At 40.9% G+C, this 25,280-nt stretch overlaps 1 long non-coding RNA gene across 3 annotated transcripts in view; it reads left to right on the top strand.

The window, feature by feature from the left end:
* The first annotated feature begins 1,654 nt into the window (after positions 1–1,654).
* The window catches only part of LOC127467849 (uncharacterized), a 46,054-nt gene continuing 22,428 nt past the window's right edge, over positions 1,655–25,280 (top strand). The window contains exons 1-3 of one of the 3 annotated variants that reach the window (XR_007903332.1): positions 1,655–1,824; positions 11,770–12,017; positions 16,992–17,128. This is a non-coding gene — a long non-coding RNA (uncharacterized LOC127467849). Of the gene's footprint in view, positions 1,825–11,769; positions 12,018–12,467; positions 13,228–16,991; positions 17,129–25,280 lie in introns of those variants that run through there. The other 2 variants (XR_007903330.1, XR_007903331.1) reach the window with 2 other exon arrangements.

The following is a 25,280-nucleotide window of genomic DNA, read 5'->3' as shown; positions in this document are numbered from 1 at the left end:
GGAACAAGGTTTCTTGCTTCGCTATTATCAGCTGTAAGAAAAGCTTTCGACCTGGCGTGAACGTATGCTTCAAGGGGGACCTGCAAAGCCCATGTAGGTGGTGATGTTAGGTTATTGTATCTGTGCGCTCTGGGACATGCCTCCATGCATGGGTTAACAGGAAAGGGATTGTTTTGCAAAGCCAGCAGAATACAGAAGAGGCTATAAATCAGTACATGGATACAGAGGATTTTATTCTTAGGAGCCCAGCAAAGGGGAAATGTTCTCTCCAAAGGGGAAATGTTCTCTCCAAAAGGGAATGGGTATTTGTGATGGAAAAAATGTCATCTTAGGCTTTTTTAAGATCTCCACCCTTGGAGATTTTCAAAACACAGCTGGACAAGACTTTGAGCAATCTGATCTACCTTTGTACCCATGCTGCTGTTTATTGTCTACTCTGGAGAGCTGAAAACCAACTCTTTGGGTGTTTTTGTGAGGATAAAGTCAGACTGTTATGGCTCAAGTCACTGGTAAAGGTAATTTTAACTAACCTGCCTGTTTTGCATTGCATCAGGTTACTCCGTTTAATGTTATGTCAGCTGATCTCTGTTGAAAGTTTGGTTGAAGGAAATGGAACTGATAATGTGTTCAGCTGCTTCAGCTGTGTCTTAAAGATGTCTGTCTGCTTGGCCTACCAGTGGCTGAGTCACCATCCCTGGAAGTGTTTAAAAGATGTGTGTTTATGGCTCTTACAGTCATGGTTTAGCGGTGGACTTGGCAGGGCCAGGTTTATGGTTGGACTCCACGATCTTAAACGTCTTTTCCAACCCAAATGATTCTATGATCCTATGCCTGACTGTACCTGTTCTCTAAAAGAAGTCTAGGAAGTTGTAGTGTATTCTTAATGACTATTGTCTCTGAATGGAGAAATCAGAATTTGGCTGACCACAGTTATACAATTCAAAAATAGCTTTCAAAAGAAAATCAATATTTTGCATCGTGCTTAACTTCTAATACACTCTGGCAGAGTCTGGGGTCTGCATTTGTGTGAGGTTTGCACTTTATTCTTATGTTGAAGATGATTCACTTTTAATACGCATCTGGAAGTAGAGCAAGACATTAAACCGGTAAGGATGTTTTAAACTAATTTTCCTTGGAAAATACTGGTAAATAATGGTACTACTAAAGTAGGAACTGCTATGAGAAATTCCTAACTTAAAGAAATTATTAAAGTTGTGTAGGATTTTCCATCTTCTAATCAGCCAGTACGTGATTTTGCCTCAGATTGTTGTGAAGCTAAGCAGCCTATAATTCCCTGCCCCATATACTCTTCAAGCATTGGCACATCACTAACATTTTCCAGTTCATTGGAGTTTCTTTGGCCTTCCAAGATGCATTAAAAGTTATGATTGCATCCAAAAATGGTGTTGAACCTGTAGTGGAGACCTGGTCCCAACTCCTGACTGTACTTTAGTAAGTATGAGGAATTATTTGTCTATGTACATTAAAATGATTCTCAAACTGCTGTAACCCAGACCAGAGGTGCAAACCTTAAACACAGTGATCCCAGTTTTATGTAATCTTTGGATTCTCCCTTTCGGCTCATGTTGCAACCACCTTATGGAGTCTTTTTTTTTTTTTTTAATGTAATATGAGATCATTGCATGTAAACAGGTTCAAGATGAGCAGCAAGACTCCCTAAGTCTCCCATGTTTCAAAGGAAGACAGAAGCAATACCCAGACCTTGAACTATCCATATCCTTAAAATGTGGAATCAACAGAATTGTTTCTGAAGGCTCTGCCTCTGGACATCAGAAGAGTCAGATGACATGTCACCGGAAAAAGGTAAAACTTGCCACCTCATTTTAATTCCAGGTTTAGGAGAGATTTGCAGGCAGACCTAGGAAGAAAGAAACTAGCACTGGTCTTACAGACTCATCCCCTGCAACAAGCTAGAGAAAAAAAAAAGCAGAACAGAAAGAAAAGGAGATCTGAGCAATCCCAGCCTATGTATATTTTTCATTGGCACAAGCCACCCTCGCTTAGCATGGGCCAGGCTGCTGCTATGGGGACCCTGCTAGGAGCTCAGAGGTTCACAGCACGCATGAGGCAATGGAAAAGCAGCAGGCAGGGACTAGAAATGGCTGAACTTTATTTTTCCAAAGCGAAGATCTTTGGTGGGCTGCAGATTACATTGGAAATCAGACCCTACACCCCAGGATCCCGCAGCTGTCCCTCTCCCCTCTAATTTTTCTCTGTCAGATTCAGAGCTATAATTAACCACAAGGTCTTAGTGATACTATGCGAAAGTCTGTGTGTGTGTGTTTGTGTGTGTGTGTGCGCGCCTGGGCTTACTCACCCCAGTGGGCATAATCCTCTACAGAAGATTGACAGGTTCACATGGAGAGAAACTTTTTAACTGATTCACTTCTAAATGCTCCTTTTGCTCTCTTTTCCCTTTACTGCCCTCTTCCCTCCAGGTGGCAAAGGGCATCGTGGTACTGGGGTGGCTGTAAGAGCTGGCTCCTCTGCTCTCCCACAGCTGGGCTGAGGTACCTCCACACTGACTCAAGGCACCCTGGTGCAGTCCCTGTCCATTTTGTCCCTCACTGCTTACAGGAAGTTCATCATGGCTGTTCAGGAAAAGCATTCTCAGGGGCAGCAAAGAGCTCTAGGTTAAAATTCAGTTGCTGGAACAGGAAGAGGTGAAATTAATTTCTTGTCTATTCTCTGATGCACTCAAGCCCAAGCTGCACTACAAACAGGTCTGTATGTCTTCTGAACATGCCTGCGACCACTGCCTGTGAGACAGGTCTCAGCAGCAGTGCATTCACAAATGTTTATGTTTCTTTTTGTAGTTGTGCTAAAAGAACTTTGGAGGAGATCTTTGCTAAAGCACTGGCAGCATATCAGTGCCTCAATCCAAACATGTGGCACTACCTGCTGAGTTTGCTTGGTTTCTGCTTCACACAAAACCCTGCCAATGGCATCTCCACATTGAACCAACAGCGATCATCCCAGTCCACTTCCCTGAACTCCTCTGTATTAGCCATGGTAGAGATACCCAGCCAAGCTCTTTATTGATGTGCTTCTATCTGTAACTGAGCCAGGTTTCTCTGAGTAGGTCCCTCAGCATTTTCCTCGGATCAAACAATGTCCGATGAGATCATGTTGGAGATGAAGGGCTCTGACTTGACCATGACTTGCCAAGACCTTGTAGTAGGTAAGGGAAAAAATATCTAAAGGCCAAAGTACACTTCTCTCTCTCATGTGAAGAGCTGCTACTGAGGGAACATACTAATCTTCCATATTCCTTATCTCAGCAATTCCTTTAAAGTCACCTGGTATTCGAGCACTGAGAGGAAAAGAGAGAGCGTGATTTGGCAGAAAAAAAGAAAATACACAGGATTTTTTAAAAATAAAACCTCAGAGTATTTCAAATTAAAGTGTCTGCAAAAATTATAGGAAGATACCCTGCATTTTGTTTCAGGAAGGAAGAAGTGGTTTAAACTGGCTTAAACAGGTGCTTGCATGGACCTGGCTTTGTTGAGATTGATGCATAAACTAGCAGGAGAACAGGAAATTGTAGCTCATACAAGGACAGTCTTAGTGGTCCTACAGGAAAGGAAAAACTTTGGAGGAGTCTGTAAGGAGGAGATCACTTGATGCCCCAGTGCATGATAACACAGAGCCATGGATTCCTACAAGTCTAACCACAGGTTAATACAAACTACAAACTGTTAAACTTTGCAGCCCAGTTTTATCTGTGGAAAAATGAGGCACAGAGAGTACATCTGCGATACAGCTTGAATTTTCATTGATTTTCATAGTACTACACTGAGCTACTGCTCCTGATGTAGCAAGGATTATTTTCAACTGATTAATACTGAATTGGGAGTGATTGCTTATATGGGTTGGTTGATTTTAAATCCCACCTTTGCCTACATCAATGTAACACACAATATGCCCAGGGCTAGGTTCACCCTGGATGCTGCTGCTGATTCCTTTATCTGTCTTTGCTGCTGCTGTGACAGGTATAAGACAGGTAATAGACAGAAAGAGTTCAGATATAGAGACTACGATTTGTCAGGCTGCGTAAGACTTCTTTGAATTAAAGCTACTTGCCACTGGAAAGCCAGAGAGTGATTTAGAATAGCTTGGTGTTTTTGTCAAGGCAAAAAACAACAAGAATTTATTTATTTGTTTTGGTTTTTTGGTTAAGGTTTAAATTTAAACTAAACATATGCATGCCTAATCCAATCTAATCTATCTGTGTTCTTACGTCCCATTAATCACCGACTTGTATTAGCACCTCGTACTGTCATCTCTGCCACTGCACAAAGCTGCTGAGACCACTGTCTCATCACAGACATTCTGATGACTTGTCACTGGATTTTGTGTGAGCAGCAGAACAGCTAAGAAGCCAAAATCATTTCCCATTGCAATACTTTAGAGGAACGATACAGACGAGAATGCGTGTAAGCTAATGGTCTCGAGCAAGAGTGGCAAACACTGCAAAAACATGCTGTAAAGCACTTATTTCTCAGAAGATTTCACAAAACTTCATCACATAAAGCAGCGTCATTTTTCAAAACAAGTTGACTTTCAATTGATCACTTCATTTTGTATTATATACCTTATTTAAGAGTACAAATTTTAGAACAGTTTTATCAAAAACAAAAAGCAACCAAATAAATGAAAAACAAGCACTGAAATAATCTAGGACACATAAGGAAAGGCTATGGATTATTTCACAGTTAACTTTCTCTCCACAAGTTGATTTGGAGTACAACAGGATTTAACTTCTTAAAAGAACAGCTTTTATTAGCTCCAGCTATAATCTAGGTCATCTCAACTGTTTAACTGAATGCTTCAGGACACTTCTGTAGGGTTAAAATTTTATAAAGCCAGAATTCAGGCCAGGGCCCATGTTGTTGTGAACTATTGCCAAGAGGCGAATACACTTCAGTGGCAAATGAAGATCTCGTATTTTTTAGTTATGCTTATTTTCCACAAGCTCCAAGATAAGCTTCTTCAGGTTTTGCAGTTGTGAATCTTTGTAGATGCCTTCATCAAAACCTTTTCTTCTCTGTTCGGGGTTCTAACCCACACACAGACACACAGCTCTACCAGACTCAGTACTGGGAACATGAGGTGGTTGAATCAGTCACTGCAGGTCAGTGACAAAAAGTTTGTGGTCTGAGGTGTGCTTGGACAAAGCACCCATTGAACAATTTCAGGTAAGAATGAAATTAATGGAAATCCCAATCTGTATGCAGACAATTTAGAAATAGAAAGAATGTTTTGAATTAATAAATTTGGCTAGCTTTAATCACAAAAAGAGCATAAAGGCATCTATCTGTACAAAGCAGAAGGGCACATAGAACATTACCCTAAAGTATGACTGAGCAGCTGACTGCGTTTGTAATCTTAACATAGATGTCCCCCAAAAATCAAATTAGGAATAAAAAAAACCACAGGAACCACTTCAACCTTAAATAAAATTGAAAGCTACTTGTAATTAAATGTAATACTCTATTTTGAGTTGAAATGTTTAAACTGTATCTTAGTATAGCTGGTGATCAGTTCACACTAGGAGTTTTCTTGACATTTAAATCCAGAAGTTACAGCTTATTTAGCTACACTACCCATATTGAGATGTATTCAGTAGCTAAGTTACAGTTTCTTGGGCAGGTCAGAGGTGTATCTCATAGGTAAGGTATTGAAGTTGCATACAGAAGGTCACTTTGGAAGTGGCTCTGAAAACTACTTCCATGAAGGACAGATGGATTCAACCATTTAAAAACAGTGAAGGGTTAAAAGCTGTTCCCTTGAGCTTATTTCTGATATTGGTACAGAGTTGAAAACACCAGCTCACTGATTGATGGGTTCACATGGGGCGACCTTCGCATTAGCAACGCTACTCTGGTTGCTGGGTAAACACGGGCAGACGTATTCAGCTCCAGTGATTTTCAGCACTGACGGATGGTGAAGGTATTTCTGATCCACATCACACCCTGCAGATACTGTGAAAATGACTTGGCACGAGGTGGAAAGTATTAGATTCGGGTGGCAAATAATTACCTGATATCAGCTGAGGCTTCTTCAGAAAGGTTATGCTGCAAATAACCAGCTTTTATGTAACTTTGTTTTCATGAAGCAATAGAAAGTCACACACATACAGTTTATTTATTTGAGAAAATGTAAACCAGCTACTGACTGATAAAAACTGCTCCTTGGGAATATATACCCCAAGTAATTGTATTCCAGCACTGCATATGGTTCAGGGTGGTTTTGGAGTGGTTTAGTTTGTTTAAAGTACGCATGTTTTTTCTTTTTGCTATAGTTGATGTTATATATACTTTTTCAGTGGCATGAATTAGCATTCAGACAAGACATTTACTCAGAGCTACTGTGGTTTCATGAGTCTTTGCTTTTCAAACACTTCAACTCAAAAGTTCTTGACTTTTATTCCTTCTATTTTCATGAGTCTGTTGCCTCAGCAGCAAACCCAGCATTTTAATTAAGTGTATGCTCAATAAATACTCATCTGAGCTTCAGTCCTTGCTTTCAAGAAGTAGCTTGTTTGTATATAAAAACGACCGGGGCAAGCATGTGTTGAGAAGGCTCCAAATGCTTTATGCCTATCTTTAGCTGATAGGTGTCCCTTCCGCAGGGTAACATCCTCAAAATGTGTAGTGTGTGAGTGCACATGTTCCTGCAGTGAGTTAAAATAACTGTTTGCACCTTCTGTGCTGCATGTTACCATTCCTGACAGGATAATCCGGTGTGGTTGTATCTGATAGGACATCAATAACAAGCCTAGAAGCTGGCAAGTGTCATCTCCCCAAGATGGAGTGTCTTGTTTCTCTGCTTGTGTTGTACTGTAAAGCTTCTGTCACTATTTAAACCTTCTTCACTAGAGATGGCAAAATTTCCAGGTGACCCAAAGTTGCCCTCTTTTCTCTATGGTGAAGTCATTCTCCTGGTTTACAAAGCAAAGGAGAACAAATGAATAGGAGTAATAACCATAATACAAGTTTCTGGAATAGTTGAGGGAAAGAAGAATCAGCATAACACTGCCAATGAGCAAAGAAACATCCTTCTGATTTTTTTCCTTCTGCAGGGTGTTTTCTCTCTCCCTAGGCTTTTAATCAGACTTATCCATTTATACAGAACTCTGCATAAAGCAGTACATTTTCCTATAGTTCTGTAATCATGCTTACAGGCTTTTTTTCTTGTATTTTAATTATAAATTATTAATCTTTCACCCTTTTCCGACTCAGTTCTCCTACATCAGTCTCCTATTTTTTACCCCTTCCTTCCTTCCTTTTTTCCTTCCTTCCTTCTTTTGTTCCTTCCTTCCTTCCTTTGTTCCTTTCTTCTGTCCATTCGTCCATCAAGACAATCTAAAGAAAATAGTTTCACTCTGAAGGTCACTGCATGTGGGTTCATTCTCATTTTCTGCAAAATCCATACCTTGCTGCCAAGAGTGTAAGCTGCTTTTGCCCACTTGACCTCAGAGTCAGACACTGCTGCAGAGACTGAAGTTCTCACTGTATACCTTTTCCAGTGGTATTACAGAATTTCTTAAAATTAGAATTGAGACCCTGAAACAGGCTTAGTTTTCTTCAGCAAAACACACTGTTCTCTCGGCTCCCTATGTCTTTAGTGTGTTTTCCCTTTTTTGCCAATGGCACTCCTCTCATCAGCAAACTTTACTGCAATTGATTTTCAGCCTTTTCCTTCATGTCCACACACTTATCTCCACCATGCAGGGATCTAGCTGAATAATGCCAGAGGTAGTTCAGGAAAAAAAATGCTGGGTAGAGCTTGCTGCAGACAGCAGGCATGTTGGACTGTGGCATACCAAGACCTCCCACACTTGCTTCCCACAGAGGAAGAAGACGGGGAAAGAGCTTCGTCATGAAGCTCCACACGGATCCATGCTGGTGGGGAAGGGGTGGCTGTGCCACTTTTCCTGCGTAGAGGAGAACTTGGAGCAATGATGTGCAATGCCCAGTGTCATGCTAAGGTTTCAAGGCACATCTACTCTCCAAGAGCTCCCAAAACAGCCAGGTTGGATGTTGCCCTTTCTTCAGTCTCAGAGCAGGGTATAGTTTGTTAATCATAGGCAGATGAAGTGTGAGGCAATTTTTTCCTAGTTTTATCTATGTAATTGACCATATTTCCTTTAAAATGGCAAGCTGAAGATTGGGACTTATTTATTGAGTCCTGTGAACTCTAACAATGAGTTCTTTAGTACAGACTCAGGGTATTGTGTGCTCCCAAGAATAAATCTTGATGTTTGGAAAGGGCGTATCAAACATAGATGGTGCTGTTTGAAGCTGACTTTTGAGAATGAATGATGGCAGTTACCCAGGGCTGTGTGTCAGGGACACTCTGGTTTCACAAAGCTGTTTGTAGTCTGAAACATTCAGCTGAGTTTTGTTTAGTGTCATCTAGTCAGAATAGTCAGAAAAGCAGTGTGATGCTGGAGGGTAGTCATAACCAAAACGATTCCAGCTGTCAACACAGTGGAGAGACTTTTAATTTTGTGGACCTTAAGCAAAAGACCAGAGTGAGTGGCTGACTCAGTGGTGCATGTCATTCGCTGTGTCTGGGGCTGAAGGAAGGTGTGGTGGCCCTGGAATTATGTGTGCTCAGCACCCCAGCAGCAAACCAAGCAGAGTCAGCTTGGCCATACCAGTGCTGCACTGGGGAGTCAGAGCAGAGCAGGAACAGAGCATGGGTGTCTCTCAGGGCTGGGGCTGGGGTGTCTTATGGAGCCTAGTGCTGCTCTCCTGATTACAAGGCTCCATCCAGTCCAGTGTCACATCATCAACACCACCCAAAATTTAAAGTCAGCTCTAATTTACTGGCACATGGAGTGCTCTTTCCCACATGATCAGATCAACGGCTGGTGTGCAGCATACGTGGATTGCTTATCCTTCCCTTTCATATTGTGAACCATGTGTGTGTGCATGTGAGAGAATAGCTACAGAACCAGCCTAGGCAACTATGTCATTTACAGGTCTTTTCCATTGCAAAGGCACTGCAGCACCTCCAGATGAGAGATAGTAGAGAATCAAGCCCATTATATAAATTAATGGTCTGTAAGGGAGCTGGACTCGATGATCCTTATGAGTTCCTCCCAACTGAAGATATTCTATGATTCTTCAGGGCTTACAATATTGCGGATATCATATATTTAACAACTAGTAGCATGAGAACTACAACAGCAAAAAATCAGGATGTAGAGAAGGCACCATTAGTTAGAGCAGAGAGGATCATAATTATCTAGTGCCACAAGCCAGAACGAACCAACAATTACATGTTACCATCAAAATCCCCCAACTGTTAAACAGTGAAGTGATGCTCAGAGGTATTAGCATCTAGAGACACTCCACAAAACTGTTGAAAAATGTGAGGTTTTAGTCAATTTTAAGTCTTCTGTGCCTTTTTCATTCTGATGAAGTGCAAGTGAAACAATTGGAGTTATGGAAGATGGAAAAATCCCTGCCTGTCAAATTCAATACGGATATATTTTTCTTGTTTTTTCTTCTAGGAAAATTCACAGCAGAAATGTGTTACAAATACTATGTATTATTGTTACAAATATCACTTTATACAGTAAGAAATGAAAGAATTTTGATAAATTCAACTAATACACATAAAATCCCTTTTGTTCCTTGAAATGAATATAAGTTATTTATCTTCATATTTGTGCCTAAACAGTTCCTAGGCAATGAGCTGCCAGTAACCTCAAGCTGCAGTCCTGCTGGGTCAAGTACTGCTTAGTCACTTAGGGTATTTTAAACACTAGCTGTAGACTTATTCTTCCTAGCTTTGGCAAAACATTTACCCATGCTTTAGTAAGAACAATTCAAACCACGTTTCTGAGCAAAGCCTGCCCTTTTTCTTTTCCCTTATTCTATCCCTTGTTATTACATGGAACTTTTAAGAAGTTTTGAAATTAGTGAGTGAATTAAGGGCCTGGAACTATCAACCAGAAGCTGTGAGTGGAAGCTGGGCTTTGATGTACCAAAAACGGTCTTGTGTGATAAGGTCAATGTTGCACTCCAGACTTCCTTACACTTACAGTTTCTGACTTCTTCAGGCTTCAAGGAGTAAATGAAAACCACATAATACTGAGTACTGTCTCATCATGTGAAGAGATTTGCTGTTTTTGGCAGAAAGCTTTGGATGGCATAAATTTTGAATGTAAGCAAATATGATGCACTCTTTCCCTTTAGTCACAATGGGTAGGATGCAGCTGACAGATGTAGACATCTTCCTCTGAGTTAGATGTCTGGATGCACAGTCTCCCTTTACCAAGTGCTAGTTTCCTCATTGTGACGTAGACATCTAAAATGAGTGAAACAGGTCAGATCCTAAAAGTGTTTATTTCTCTTTATGACTTTCAAGAGGACCCAGGGCAACCCACTGAGTCATAAACTGCTTCCTTGCAGACCCCTGAAATTAGACATGTTGAATCTTACCCTAACAATTTGATTCAACTGCCTTTGAGGTTAGCCCCAGGCAACGCCATTGGGTATTGTATTGGTCTTTAAAGGCATTTGGTGTGGAATGCAGGACAGAGGCTGTTACTCAGATAGATGCAGGTAAAGGAATATTGCTGAATTTGACTGATGCCATGGAAAATTGCTGCAGCAGATTACTAGTGCTATGCACATCCATGACTCTGAGACAGCTGACGCAATGAAATGATCTCCCCTAAGCAGGCAGATGGAGGCTGAGGCCTAAGTTGTGACCATGCTGGGAATAACATGGGTGCTGCTGGAGATGGAACAAAAACACAAACTATTTTTATCACCCTGACAGATTTATCCAGTGAGCTTCCTTAAAACCACAGTCTCCTTTCAACAACTCAACTTTCCAGCTGGGAGATACAAATGCTTGAGCCTTTGTGTCTCTCAGGGATTCCCTTGTGCTGTATTTGATGTTTTCTTCACTCTCTTCCCCAAAACCCATAGCAATCACAGTAGTGGCTATGCATATGACATGTTTTAATTCTGCTTGTAACCACTTCATGGTACGGTTAGCACTAATCACGGCCTTCTCTCGCCGCAACAGAGTGGGTTCTCAGAAATCCAAGTGGCAACTGGACACCCTGTCTGCTATGCATGAGCTTAGACTGTGTCTCCAAGCATGCTTAATAATTGTCTGAGAGTAGCAGTTTGCTCTTGTTTTATGTAAGTGAATTTCTCTACTGTCCTTCTGCAGGATCCAATTAAGCAGACGGACTCACCTATTCTAACCTATCTTCTTCCCATCACTATGTAGCAGGAAACCCCTGAATGCAGTGTGCCTGGAAATGGTCTTCTGAGGGACGAGCTAAGCAAACAGAAATACCACTTCAACCACTGCTAGCAAATGACAAGCTGCATCCCTTCATTCTTCTCAAAACAACCTGGCCCTTTGGTTTGGCAGGGTTGTTTGCAGGAGGAGAAATGGAGTGTCTAAAATATGGCATCCTTGTATCTCATTAAAAGTTTCTATGGATGTGATGATGAATGCTGGTATTGACTCCTGTTCATCCCACCACTGAGCACAAACTGGAAGTGAAAATGAAGAAGGAGGAGGTAGCAGCTGCAGTGGTCATTCAGTTTCTCAAATGGAGATAACCACAAAACTTGGGAGAGGCTGAGAATCTCTAGGAGGCAGCATTTGCACAGAACTATAAGGAGAGAAAGAGGAGATGTGCACATATTTTCTTATGCCTTTTTCAATATGCCCTGATCTCTGATAACTTCCTTCTCCCTACAGTGTGTACAGCATGAAGGCACATGGAAGAAAATTCCATCCAGGAGGAATGACTTCACAGGCTGTAAAATATTGCTTCTGCCCTGGCAACAATTTTTAATAAAGCTGGATGTTTTTAGCAGCTAAAGTCAAATTTGTCTTTAGCATCCTCCCCATTTTAGAAACAGGACTGAATAAACAATTCCTGTCACACAAGAAAACTCTCTTGCTCATTTGGAATTGGTGGGCTCTTAGGCACCCTTCCTTGGACAGTAAGTGTCTGACAGCGAGTGGCAGTTATTGAATCATAATGCTGCCAGCTGGGCTAAGGGGGCATCTTAAAATACAGAAAGGGGACAGATATATGTGGCTCAGAGCAGTGTTTCTTGTGACAGTACGCTAATATTTATATTTCATTTGTATTCAAAACTCCTTTTCCTGGGCATGGCTGGTTTTCCCTTCATTTATCTTTCAAGCCGTAATGGAAACCTGGAAGATGTTTTGACAAGCACTGTTTGGAGCTACCAAAGCTCCAGGGAACAGGACACCCAACAGAGAATTGTCATGCAGGACAGCTTTTCATCAGATTTACTGAAGAGTTTTTGCTGAAGAGTTAGGAATCCCAGTCCAGAACAAGTATCTATGTGGATCTGTACAGGGTGGTGATGGGGTGGAGCCTCCTGAAGGTAACAGCAAAGCTGTTACTTGTCTTGTCCATACAGGATGGACACTGGCTGGCTGTACCTGGGACATTTGCTCACCTCTTCCTATGGCTGACAATCATCTGGACCACACCAACACCAGTGGCTCCAATCAGTGAGACAGATCCTCAAACACTTGTATATCACAGGCTGTTTTTCCATGGTGTTATAACACTGCATCCATACCGCATAGGTAGAGTTAGAGCATCACTGAGAGAAGCCTGGACATGTCCTTAGTATCCATCAGGGCTGCAAACATCCCCTGTACTGATGCCCAAGAAACCATATGTCAGAATAGATAACAAAACTTAAACTAATGCGCCCCAAACTCTTTGAATCCTTCACACCTCCTGTGAAGGTGTGAAGAAAAGCCTTTTCTCTTGCTCAGTTGACTTTTTATAAAAAGTTCCCTGCTGTTTAATCTCAGCTAACAGTGTTGCAGTTTAAATCAGTCAGCATCAATCTGTTGTGACCCTTCAGATCAATTACTTCTCTTCCAACTCAGACCATTCTTGCGAATTATTACCACCTCCTAAAAATATGGCTGTGAGGTTGCAAAGTGTCAGTTCTCCTTAGAAAGATGATTTATTAAATAAGTGGAGAAACAAGATTTGGACTATTTTTAGTCTTCTTTCTATGATGCTATACAAAGATTTTCTCACCGTGTTTTCCTGTTCAGCTATGCTGGCTCTGACTTTTCACACAGTGGAAGAGGCATCCACAGCAGTGCTCTCATAGGGCTCTATGCAGCGTCTTTCACTGTTCGGTTTTGTTATTACTAATTTATTCTTTATCTTATGTTCTGCAATAAAACCAAGGGACCTCCCACAAGATTGAGGTCACCTCAGATAAGTGCAGTTTTTAAGTTACAACTGACAGCAAAGAATTTACAGTATGTTTTCTATTCACTTCAACTGAAGCGTCATGGAAAAGCCCAGCTACCAGATGAGACTGGTCCAGAGTGAAAGCTGCAAAATGTTATCTGTAATAGGGAAGACTATTTGAATAGAAGAGCTTCTTCTCAAGAAAATGCAATCTTTTGCTGGGCCAGAGCTACTTTTAATGAAAAAATCTTTATCTGAAAGAAGGGTCTTTTCCACTGTAGGATGAGGCTGGCCTGACCTAGAAGGGCTTGACAACTACGGTATTAATGTTTATAGGAGAAGAGTTAGACTCATGTGTCTGAGTTAGACTTTTGAATTAGTTTTGAGCCCCTCACATGCTGAGTGAATTATCCTAGCATGTTTTTACCAGGGATTTTATATACCATCTCTGTCCTTCTGTAGAAAGTTTTAAAAGGTTTTAGGCATGTCTTAGTGCAAAAAGCACAACATTTCTTAAAAGCAAAAAATATGGACAAGGTGGAAAAGCTATCTGTGCCCCAAACATTTCTGCTATTGCTATTTGCCAGAACAGAGGTGAAATACAAAAAGATTCAATGACTTTTGCTAGAATAGTCAAGGAGTAGGCAGCAAACTAATCTGGAACACCTCATAGTTGAGGTCCTTTTCCAGATGTCAAAACTATTTATTTCTTCATTTTAGTTTAGATCCCAGAAATTATAAGCCTGGTTTTTGTCCTTCCTAGAAGTCAGCGGGCCTTTTGTATGGACGGAACAAAGCTAAGTGTGATGGTTTCAGTCTAGGCCTTCCTAGACTTGCACACTAAGTCACAGTAAACTCTAGGTCATCTTATTCCCTGCGAAGCTTCTCACCTTCCTGTGCAGTCAAGGCATTGTACTTCTGTACAAGAAGTTAAAACAAGGAGTTCCTGCAGGCTCCTTTCAGAACTCTAAAAATAAGACTTCTCCTAATACATATCAGTACTAATTAAGTTTTTGCTATTCCTCCCACAGAGGGTTATCAACATAGTTTACAAAGTGTCATCTTTTAGCAACTGCTCAGGAGTTGGCTGTTTCCCATCTCATCCCCTCTGACACATTTACATGTTCTCTTTATCCAAACACACAGATAAAAAAACCTCCCTGGTGTGTCTAGAATATTTTCAACCAAATAGAAAAAAAAATCACTTGCCAAGTTGTTCAGGAGCTGGAAATGACTTGTCACGTCCATAGACCAGTAATTCTTTTTATTTTTAAATGACTAAGCATGTTGTGATTAATGGCTCACGTAAAGAGGCTCAAAATAAGTCTGGCATAAATATAGGGAAGGAGGAGGGTAAATGGGATAAGGACTGGATGAGTCTGCAGCAGGACATTGGTGGCGTGAATGGCATAGTGGGCACAGAGGAAGGAAAAAATATTTCATGCTATTTCTAGCTCAAAATTGCAGCTACAGATGGTGATGTTGTCATGTAGGAAGGACTCCAGACACAGAGAAAAGGCAACCTGCACTGCACAGACTTGTCTCTCCCCGAAAGCTGGTGTCTCTCTGGAAGGTACAGAGGGCCTCATTGCCCCAATAGCAGGGCAATACATAAAAGCTGATAGTACTCTTGCCTGGAGCTATATCCATATCTCCTGGAGTGTTTCTACCCAGTGTTTTACTATACAACATATTTTGCTATTCCTCTACCAGAAGCAATGTTTTCCAGCTTCTTTTGTCAGCTGTTAATCTTTTTATATTCATCTCATATTGTGCAGTGACACTTTTGTGTGGAAACACCAGACATGCATTGTTGGCAAACAGGGACAAGCATGTCACTTCAGTGGGCTGTGAGAAGTACAAACTTAGAGCTGATGCAGTTTGTGGGGAAGACAAAGCTGGTGGTGTGGTAAAGGATGGGGAGGAGAGGGCAATTTTTCAGACTATTGATTCAGTCTTGATCATCTGATAGAACAGAACCCTTTGAGCAAAACTAGGTTTGAATAAGTGCAAACGCCAGGGCGTATATCTAGCGGGACAGAATGGAAAACTCTCTCCAGTGTGGGGAGGTAGGCACACATCCTGGAAAGCAGAGACTCTGGAAAGGTCATGAGGATAACTCCAGCCAGATGGTTGAGGCAGAGAAGCGAGTCGGACCCTATAGCTCAGTGAGGAAAATGAGGAATGGAAAATGAGTGGTCTAGTTTTCTTATCAAGAAGCAGCTCACGGTCACAAGCTGCTACGGCATAGCCATGTGCCATCACAGTCAGGTGGGGTCAGAGAGCAGAGGGGAATGATGGACATGGCTCTACCTGTGTGTGTCTACACAGTTTCATAGCACCCTTGGTGCTTGCAATCCCTGTGACTCAGCTGCATCCCAGAAATATCCCCTCCTACAGGACTCCTCACTGTTGCTGGAAGCCCGACGCAGCTGGCAGAGCTGACGTGGCTGTGGAATCTCCAGCGTCATGGGCCAGGTTCTTCTGAAATGGGTTTGCAGCTGTGAGTGGCAAACCGTGTTGCTATAAGAACAGTTACTGTCAATTTCCAAAGTTGCTTTGCCATTATTCTGTGTCTGAAACAGTCTACAATGACTCATGGTTTCTGAAATAAGAATAACAAGAGCCTAATTTCATACTTTCTGCCATGGTGAAACCTCATTAAAAACTATGAGGTGTTTGGATTTTATGTTGTTCGCACCTTTCCACCTCTGATGGCACAGACTCCTGGGGATAGGACTCTGCTTTGGGGACTAAACAGAATTTTGGTCTCTAGGAAATAGAAATCCTCTTGAAAAAAAACTGTGAAATAAGTTTTCTGGAAGTCCAAAATAAGTGAAATCTTTCCCAATAAACAGTGGTAATACAAAAGGTGTACATAGGCCTTTCCCAGCAATACATAAACACACAGATTTCTGTCACAATGCAATAGCAGAGCTCTGCCTCAGGGAAACAGATTTCCTCTTTTAAAATGGGAAGCCAGAAAATTGTGCAGAAGTAATGAGATGTCTCCAAATTGCTAGAGTGTTACAGGATTGTCATGAAGCAATAGAAGGCCTGTCAGTGCTGTGAACACATCAAGGTTGAGATGAAACACATCACTTTTTCCTCTCAGCTCCCTCTCCTGTGAAACTTAGGGAAAAAAAAAACCTTCTACTGAGATGAGCTTGCAACATATAGAGTCATCCATGTAGGCATTAGAAATAAATGTTAGAAATAAATGCTCTATGACTTCCTTTTCCTACTTGGATATTATACAACAAACTGTAATTTAAATATCACCAACTGCATATTAAGTCCATTAAGCTATATTTAACAGTCCAGGCTTATATTTCTTTGTTTGTGATAATATATTTGTCTATATATTTATATAAATATGTGGATATGGAGTATGTATTATTGGGGGTCAGATATTTCCCATGAATATCTTTTTCTGAATGGAAATTTCGTCTTTAAGAGCTTTGAATTTCCCTGTGGCACTTCTGCTGGAGATTTTTACTCCCCATTGGGAAAAATAAAATGCTTTGTTTTGAATTAGCTCAACCTAAATTGAAATACTTTGGTTTGTCAGACTGAATTAAAACATTTCATGAAGGGGCAGTTCAGCTTTAATTTATGTCCACAAGAGTTACTGTGTGCCTTGTGGACATTTTAATTTATAGACATCATACTCCCATAATGCATCATAATCGTCTTTCTCATTAAATTTCTGCAATGTCAGATGGCCACAAAACATCACAAGACGCTGGCTGGGAACTTCATCGGCCGAGAAGCATGATGTATCACCCTCAGGAGGCACTACAGCAGTTCCAAGGGATGCACAGTTATATCAAACCAAGCTGAAGCTAAACTTTTTCTGAGAAAGGACACATTTGCTTTCAGTAAAAACATTACTGTTTCGGCATTTCTTCCAGATGTGCATCCAAAATAAATGTTGACATCAGAACTTTCTATAGAACAAAACGTATAAATTTTGACAACTTTGCTGGGTTAAAAAGAAATTCTACTTTCAAGGTTTTAAGTTCTTTTCCCAATCTCTTACATGGGAGCATGCACTGTAGTTTTTTATGCAGCACAAGTGACCTGCCAACTAGGTAGAATTATTTGCCGTGACTTGGGTCAGGAGGACAAGGGGAATCTGGTGAATTTCAATAAAAGCTTGAAACTTCCACAGGCGTGAGAAATGGTAGATCAGAGGAACAAGGGCACAGGAGTAGATGAATTTTGGAAGATGCTTCTAACACTGAAAAATAATTATATAGCATGAAAGTTAGTAAATTCAGAGTCACGATTGCCTTGGTGAGTCTATGCCTGTTAATTGCATTCTGGTAAGGTCTTTAATTACATCAGCACACAACACAGGACATAAAGCTTGGAAAATATTTACATTACAGTTCTGCATTAAATCTATTCAGGCATAGAAATGTGACATATCTTGGGGTGATGCTGAAAGAAGGCAGAGACTGTTATGGAGCAGGTGCTCAGGTGATGATGGACCATATAGTTTGTTATGAGCTGAGTGTCAAGAGTGTGTGGCATAAAGCCTTGACACAGCACCAAAGGACTTTGACTCCAGTTGATATTGCACGGAACTGTAAGAATACAGTATGCAATTACCTAGGTTGACCTTCAACAAGGACACCATAGCTAAGACCTTCTTTTTTATTAAAAATTGTAAGGCAGATTTAGGATAAGATTTTCAGAGCAGCTTCTGCCAAGGCTGGTGCTCCGGCCAGTGCTGCAGGAGACAAAGGGAGAGAGCAGTCAGTGCTGCCAGTCTTTGAAAACAAGTATGGACAGTGTTTGCAGAGGCTGTATTGAATCACAGTGGAAAAGCAGAACAGCGATTTTATCTGGGTTTAGGATGAGGGGACTTTTCACTTACATGGTTTTTGTTTTTCGTTAGGCTGTCAAGGGACAGGACAGTGTGTCACTGGAACATGGAGATCCAGACTACAGACAACACCAGGCATAGGGTTATGCACAACACCTGATTGACGTTTCCCAAGGAAAATGCTCACATCCCAGGCTGAGAATACCTCAGTCCAGTGTCTGCTTCTCTCTGTCCTTGAGGGCACAATCCTAGTTATAGAGAAGTTAGCTCCATGTAACTGAGAATTTTGTCAGACCCTTTAAGGTCTCCCTGAGGACTGCTGTGAGGTAGCAGGTCTATGTTAAAAGACCTCATAGGAGACTTGTCTTGCTGGCAGAAATGATGAAGTTTGCTGTATCAAAATTAGTTTGAGCTCTGGGTGCTGCTCTTGGCTGGCCAAGAGACAGAGTCCTATCCGTGCTGCTCATGACCTTCACATAAAATACCAGCTGTCTTCCCCTTCTCTCTAGTTCTTCAAGGTCATGAGAACATGAGATTCAAGTCAGTCGAAGTCAATTTGGTGCCTCTTCTGCTTTCTCTGGTGATGTATCCAGAGCACCCCAGATGAGCATGCCACATAGATATCTTCATTCAATCCTTTGTCTTTCATCTCAAAGCCTTGGTTGGGCTGTATCTGTGTTTATTTAAAAGACTGTTCTGGCATTGACATTGATGCCCAAAGCACATCAACAAGGAATGTTGGAAAACTATCCTGTATACAGCCTCAAAACACTGCCACTGCAGAAGGGGATCACGAACCGTGACAGCACAGACAGGCAGGAAGTCAGATGCATATTCCTAGACTAAGAGGGGATCAGTCCTTTCCCATTTGTACCACATCATGTAAAAACAAACAGGGAAGATCATCTGTGTGGGAATCATAAATTACTACAGGGAAAACTCCCTTCTCCTTTTCAACTTGCTACCAACCTGTAGCAGTCATGGAATGCAATAGGTCTGGATTTTGCATTTTATTTTATATTTGCATTTGTATTTTATAGACTTGGATATGTCAAAAAAAGAACACTTGCTAGAGAGATCCTTTTTTATGTGTCACAGTTGGTTTGTGAACTCACACCAACTGGCTTCATGTGTTGCTGTATTTGGCATCTCCCTGGAGAAGGAGGAATCTCCCTTCTGTCCTTTCCCAGGAGGTGACCTCCATTCTTTAGAAAGATAGCGATTAGCTGAGCTAGCAGAGCATGTGCAAAACACTTCTGTGGAGAATGGAAAGTGCTGCATGGCTTCAGTAGAGTCCTGCTACTCACACAGCACTGACAACTGTGGAGAGAAAGGAAGAGGTCTAGAGAGTACAAAAGGGGCTGGGGCACACAGGGTAGTGTGGCTAATGAACATCACCTTCATGGTTAAAATAGTTGGTTTAAATTAAAGGAAGGTGATTATCGTTATTTTTAGATTGATTAGTGTGCAAAATTGGTGTCCTAGGCTTATAAATGGTGTCTTAATACTGAAAAAAAAGAAAGGAAAAGGTGAAGGACAATGAGAAAATTAGGTTGGCCATGCTGATAATGCAGGCATCATATATGGATGTCAGATATGGTTTATGTAGACATACACACATGTGCAGTAGCACATATAGAAGAGACACACATCCTAGACCATATACAAAACAGGGAAGATTTCAGTTAGCCAGGTTGTTTTGCTAGATCTAAGAAATCCAGTGCAGATTAATTTGCTCAGTATTGGTGCTTGCTAATGCCAAATGCCGGCATGCTATCAGCTGATTGTTAGCAAGGTGTAAATAAAAATAAAACACAGAAATTAAAATAAAACTACCTTTGGTTAGCAAAAGAGGAGATAGCTTGCACCCTGATGTGCTGCTAAAGCTGTGCCTCTCAGGATGTGGATTTTCTTGGAGAAAATTTGAACTTGTAGCTGTAATTTTGCATAGAAACAACCGTCATGAGAAGAATGATGGTCAAAATGGTCATAACCATCATATCAGGCACCATAATGTGAAGAGATCAAAAAAAACTAAAAAGAATGTGTTCCCCTGAAAGGAAGCCAAGAGCCCATGCAATTCCTAGAGAACAAAACTTGGAAAGTAGCCCAAGAAAAGATCTATTGCATTAGTGTAGTGTACTGGTAGATGAGGCACAGTCCAAGGGTGACTGAGTCAAACTGTAACTATGAAAGTTTAAATATCTTAAAATTAAATTATCTGACTAACTTGCAGTCAAGATTTTTTTAAGTGCTTCCGGGAGCTTTTTGAATACTGGATTTGATTGCTCAAGTTTGGAAGAACTGGAAGGATTCCAATGAAATATTAAGAAGCTAATCTGCTGAAATTTTAGAGAGATAAGTGGCATAGTAGGGGAAGTTATAGGTCAGTTAGGGTGATATTGATGCTGGGAAAAAATGACAGTGGGACACAATTAAAGTACAGGAATTCAATGAGTGTTAGTCAATGAGATTTCATGGAAAAGGGATTCTACTAAAATAAATTCAATTTGTTCATTGAAAAGATTGCATTCCTAGCTGACAAAGCTAATTCTGTTAAGGTAGGGTTCAATTCCTTCAAAATGTGTTGAAATATTTTGCATTCCCATTAAAATCTGTGAATCTGCCAGGGCACTACTGCACATAGTCAACAAATTAGAAATCATTCAAGTGACTGAAAACTGTATTTACTAATGGAGACTCTTTAGTAAAAGGAGTGTGTGTTTCTAATGTAATCCCACAGAAGTGTGGGTTTGGTCTAGCACTGTTGAGTATTTTTACCGATAATCTGAAAACAAGTATAAAAATTATTTCTAATTAAGTTAGCTGATTGCAGCTTCTGACAGATGCAAAGAAAACTGGACAACTTGTTAGGCTGAAAACAGTTGAACATGCATGTGAGTACATCCAAATACACATACGGCAACAAAAAATGTATGTGATGTTAGCAAGATGGGAAACTCCATTGTCAAAAAAAAAAAACAAACAAAAACCAAGTTATGAAAAGGGCAGTCAAAGAGTGAGAAGACTGAGAAATGTGACCAGGTTGGAAGGGAATGCGTCTGGGGGACAGGTGTTGGGCACAGAGGAGTGCCTTCTTCCTTGTGAGACGTAGTTTGGGGTAGTGCCACCATGAATTTCAGGAAGAATATGGGGCTGGGAAGTGCTCTAAGAACAGATATAGTGGGACTGTTTTAGGGAGTGTTTTAGAATTACACCTCTAGGTAAACTGCAAGCTGGAAAAGTTCCTGTGTTATACAATGTCGCACAGAAATCTTATGTCCCTGAATTAAGCTGTTGAATTTGTCTGTTGACAGCCTTCTGGTAGGCAGACAAGAGCTCTGCCCAGGTTAGATGGGGAGAAAGCTGTGAAAATGCCTTCCTTGAGAGAGCATATGCAGTGTTAACACCACCAGACAATTTCTACCTTCTTTAGGAAAAAAGTGTCCCTTGGATGTAGCTCATGTTTATAGGGAGAAAGCCTGGAAATTCTGGAAGAAGGAAAGGGCAACATAAGTCAAGCAAGAATATTGATCAGGTTGAAAGGCTGGAAAGACTTTGTGCCTCAAAGACCAGCAGCATGGGAAAGATCTCTGCCAGTCCTATATCATATATATATGATATTCTCTGGAAAGCTGTGAAGTAGGGAAGTGAGATTTCAGTGTGTCAGCCACAAGCCACCTTACTCATCCTGTTGATAGCCACTAAAAGGCCAAAAAGGAACAGGCAGGTACACTATGTGGAAAGACTTCAAAGCTACTGTTTTCTTATGTGTAAAGCTGTCTCCTCACCTAATGCAGAGTAGTTAAAAACCCTTGGACCTGATGTTAGATTTTTGTCCCAGTGTTGATGCAAAGTAGGCATCAGATTTATGAAACAGAAAGGTTCCGTGATGGTAAAAGCAATGTGATTCAGTTTCTGATGGGAGCCTGTGTTGTTATGAGCTTTTAGGAAGAAAAATATTATCTTTGGCTGATAGCCTTACATGAAGAGCCACATTTTGAAAGTGACCTTGACCTTCCTTCGAAACTTTTAACTCAGCAGAGTTGCTGAGGGGAGGAGTGGAGATTTACTCTTTTTAATTTCTAGAATTTGATTTTGCAGCCAGGCCTTTAATTCAAGCCAGTAGCAAGTTCACGAACATATAGACTATACTACTTCTCTGCATACAAGGTAACTGTGTTTGAATTTTATGGCATTTGGGTTTGTGATTTCAAAATATTTCATACCCCATATGTGCACGTGGCTCAAGTGGGCAAGTGAAAATTCACAAGCTATTTTCTAAATGTTTGCATTTCATGCTGACAAATGAACAATATGAGAATTTGTTGACAATTGCACAGCTGTCAGAATAGCAAATCCAAATCTGGTAGGATGCATTGATTGCATACTGCTAGCCTGCACTCTGGCCACATTGGTGGAACTGTCCAGATAAAGAACAACTCTGGTTAACTCGTGGGGAAAGGGTTTGTGCCAGGCGACAAAAATGGTTGTAGGCATGACAGACTTCCAGGTGAGAGAAGAAAGAGGAAGTTCAGAAAAGATCTTTGAGCAAACTATTTACCAGAGATGTCACATCAAGCCTGCAATGATGGGTGTTTCTAAAGCTGAAGATCTGATAAGTTATGGCACTCTTACTGTACACTCACAGACCCTGCAGAGTGACATGTTTGAAAAGGAAGGAACCAAAGTCATCAGGAATGCTAACACAGTGGTGTAACAAAAAATACTAAAACAACCCAACTCTTCATGGGGTGACAGATCAGACAGTCACACAACAGGTTGTGGCCAGCAAAGTTATTATCAAAGAGTTGAGCATCTTCATATTTAGAAAGTAAAAATAAATTACAATAAACTTACCTTTATTATTATAAACAAATAAATAATGTAAATGCAAACGTGTGGCAGTGAAATGTAGCACAATATATAACTGGATTTACACTAGTTTGATATAAAATGGGTTTTAGAAAGATTTCTTGTATGTTATGCTATTGGATATCAAAAAGAGGAAGGAAATATGGTAAGGGGTCTTTCACTGAGAGGTGCAGTAAGTTAGAAAGCCTTCTAAAAATGCTCAGAACTTCTAAAAATGCTCAGGCTGTGGAAGAGAGAGGAAAATTAGTGTAAACCTAGGAAGGAGATGGCTCAGTGCAAGATAGGAAGGAAGCAATTTATTGTAGATAACTTAACTAAATGTGGAAACAGTTTCAAAACAGCTTTGGAAGAAGACTGAAATATATTTATGATGAATATATTTATCTAGGGTGCCTGTTGCTTGCCTCAAATCTGTTTAGGCCCCCGAGGAGCAACCTCTATTGGTTTACCAGCAACAGAAGGCAATTGCTACCTCTGAGTGCTGGTGAGGATTAGGAAGTCAAGTGGGAACAGACAATACTCTGTTTTTGGCTCCAAAAGACCCTCTCAGGCATCTGAGTCTTATATCTAGCACATTTTCTTCTGCCCCTGAGCCCCCCACCCTGACTACCTCCCATCCTCTGGCTGCTGAGCTCCATTGCTCCCATGCAAAGCTGCAGCCCATTTAAATCAATTCTGACACCTAACACCTCTCTGTTTTCTCAGCCTGCCTGCCCCAAATATTTCCCTCCAGTCTTGACAGAACGGGTATTCACAGGGCAGCTCCTGAATAACAAGTTTCCATTTTTGAGACAGTTGTATGGGGAGCTTTGTGGTGTGGCAGCTGGCCAACGGGTGATCATTTAGCTGGGGTAGCTCACTACTGGGTAGTTAATTTGACATGCAAAACAGAGTGGTTAGGCTCTCTGCAAAGCCCAGTCAGACACTTCTGGGTTCCCAGTATTAAATTATACATGGTGTGCAATGCCAAAACATCAGCCCTTGCGTGCAAACCTTGCCTTCAGCGAGGTTCATCAGTCCAGCAGTGGCTCGTTCATTCCAACACAATCAATTTTCTCCAGCAGTCATTGGGATCATTATCTGCTTTACAGAGAGATGTGAGTTGCACTAAGCTGTTCACAACCTCTGCATCACTAAGCCGGGAAAAATAAAAAGGTGAAGACACAGTGGTGACAAATAGTGGTGACGAACCCATAAATATAGGGATGGGAAGAGAAGGACCTTTCTCAGTGGTAACAGCCTGGGACACTGAATTCACCCCTTTTCCAGGAAATATGTCAAGTGTAGAAATGAGAGCATGGTTGCAGAGATGGCTTCCCACTTTACACATGCACTTTCTCCATGTCATTTAGGGTTTGGACTGAATAATCGTTATCACCATATGATAGCTATCAGGGACTAGCTGACACGTTATAAAAGCCTAATGTAGCCAATACGCATTAGATTCTTAGCCAGCACCTGAATTGTTTGCCAGAACACTTTTGAGATAGACTGTTCTTGTGGTATTTGTATCACTGGCAAGAGCCAGAAATAGAGAAAATCTGGAAAACATTTCTCAGGGAAAGAAAAAAAAAATAAATCTGTGAAGTGCTGTGGAGTCTAAGATGGTATGGAAACTCTCATTCCTTATTCAAATGGCTGTGGAACTTGGGAGTCTTTTGGGCCCTCAGACCAGTATTTCACACTTTCTGATCATGTTAGCTGTTGTAGTTGATCGGTCCTTTATTTTTCCCACAATTTTTTGACCACTTCTCTCTCCCAAAACCTGTGCTTTGACATTGCTATTCTTCTAACTAACAAAACAAGATAATTGTGCCTACTGAACGCAGACACTTGAAAATCAGGGAAAAAATATTTAGACTATTAATAAAAAATGTATTCTTCTATTTCATGTGGCATTGGCCTTTCCTGTCTCATGCTGTCTCCAAATGCATGCAGCATCCTGAGGTCTCTAGGGAGCATTTGCTATCTGATCAGGCAGTTGTATATTACGATGACAACTGGAACATAAACCAAAATAGCCATAAAGGAAGCAGAATGGTCCCTATGGAATAGATTTTCATTGCCATTCATACACATCTCTCACACAGAGCTAATTGTGCAAAGTGCTATAACATGACTACTAAAGCCCCAGAATGGCAAATGAAATAAAAACTCTCTATACGTAAACACAGTTGGAGTCTGCAGCACCCATTCACCAGAAAAGTCTGATGTCTTGAAATATTTTTCAGTCTGTTAAATGGATGATAAAATGCGGTTTTCCACTGCATCAGAAGCACTGAGACTTCCTAACTGACTTCT

The sequence above is a fragment of the Manacus candei genome, unplaced genomic scaffold, assembly GCF_025592945.1.
Source record: "Manacus candei isolate 608988 ecotype Guabito, Panama unplaced genomic scaffold, ASM2559294v1 h1tg000014l, whole genome shotgun sequence".
Classification (NCBI taxonomy): Eukaryota; Metazoa; Chordata; class Aves; order Passeriformes; family Pipridae; genus Manacus; species Manacus candei.
This window is presented reverse-complemented; position numbering and strand designations above follow the sequence as displayed.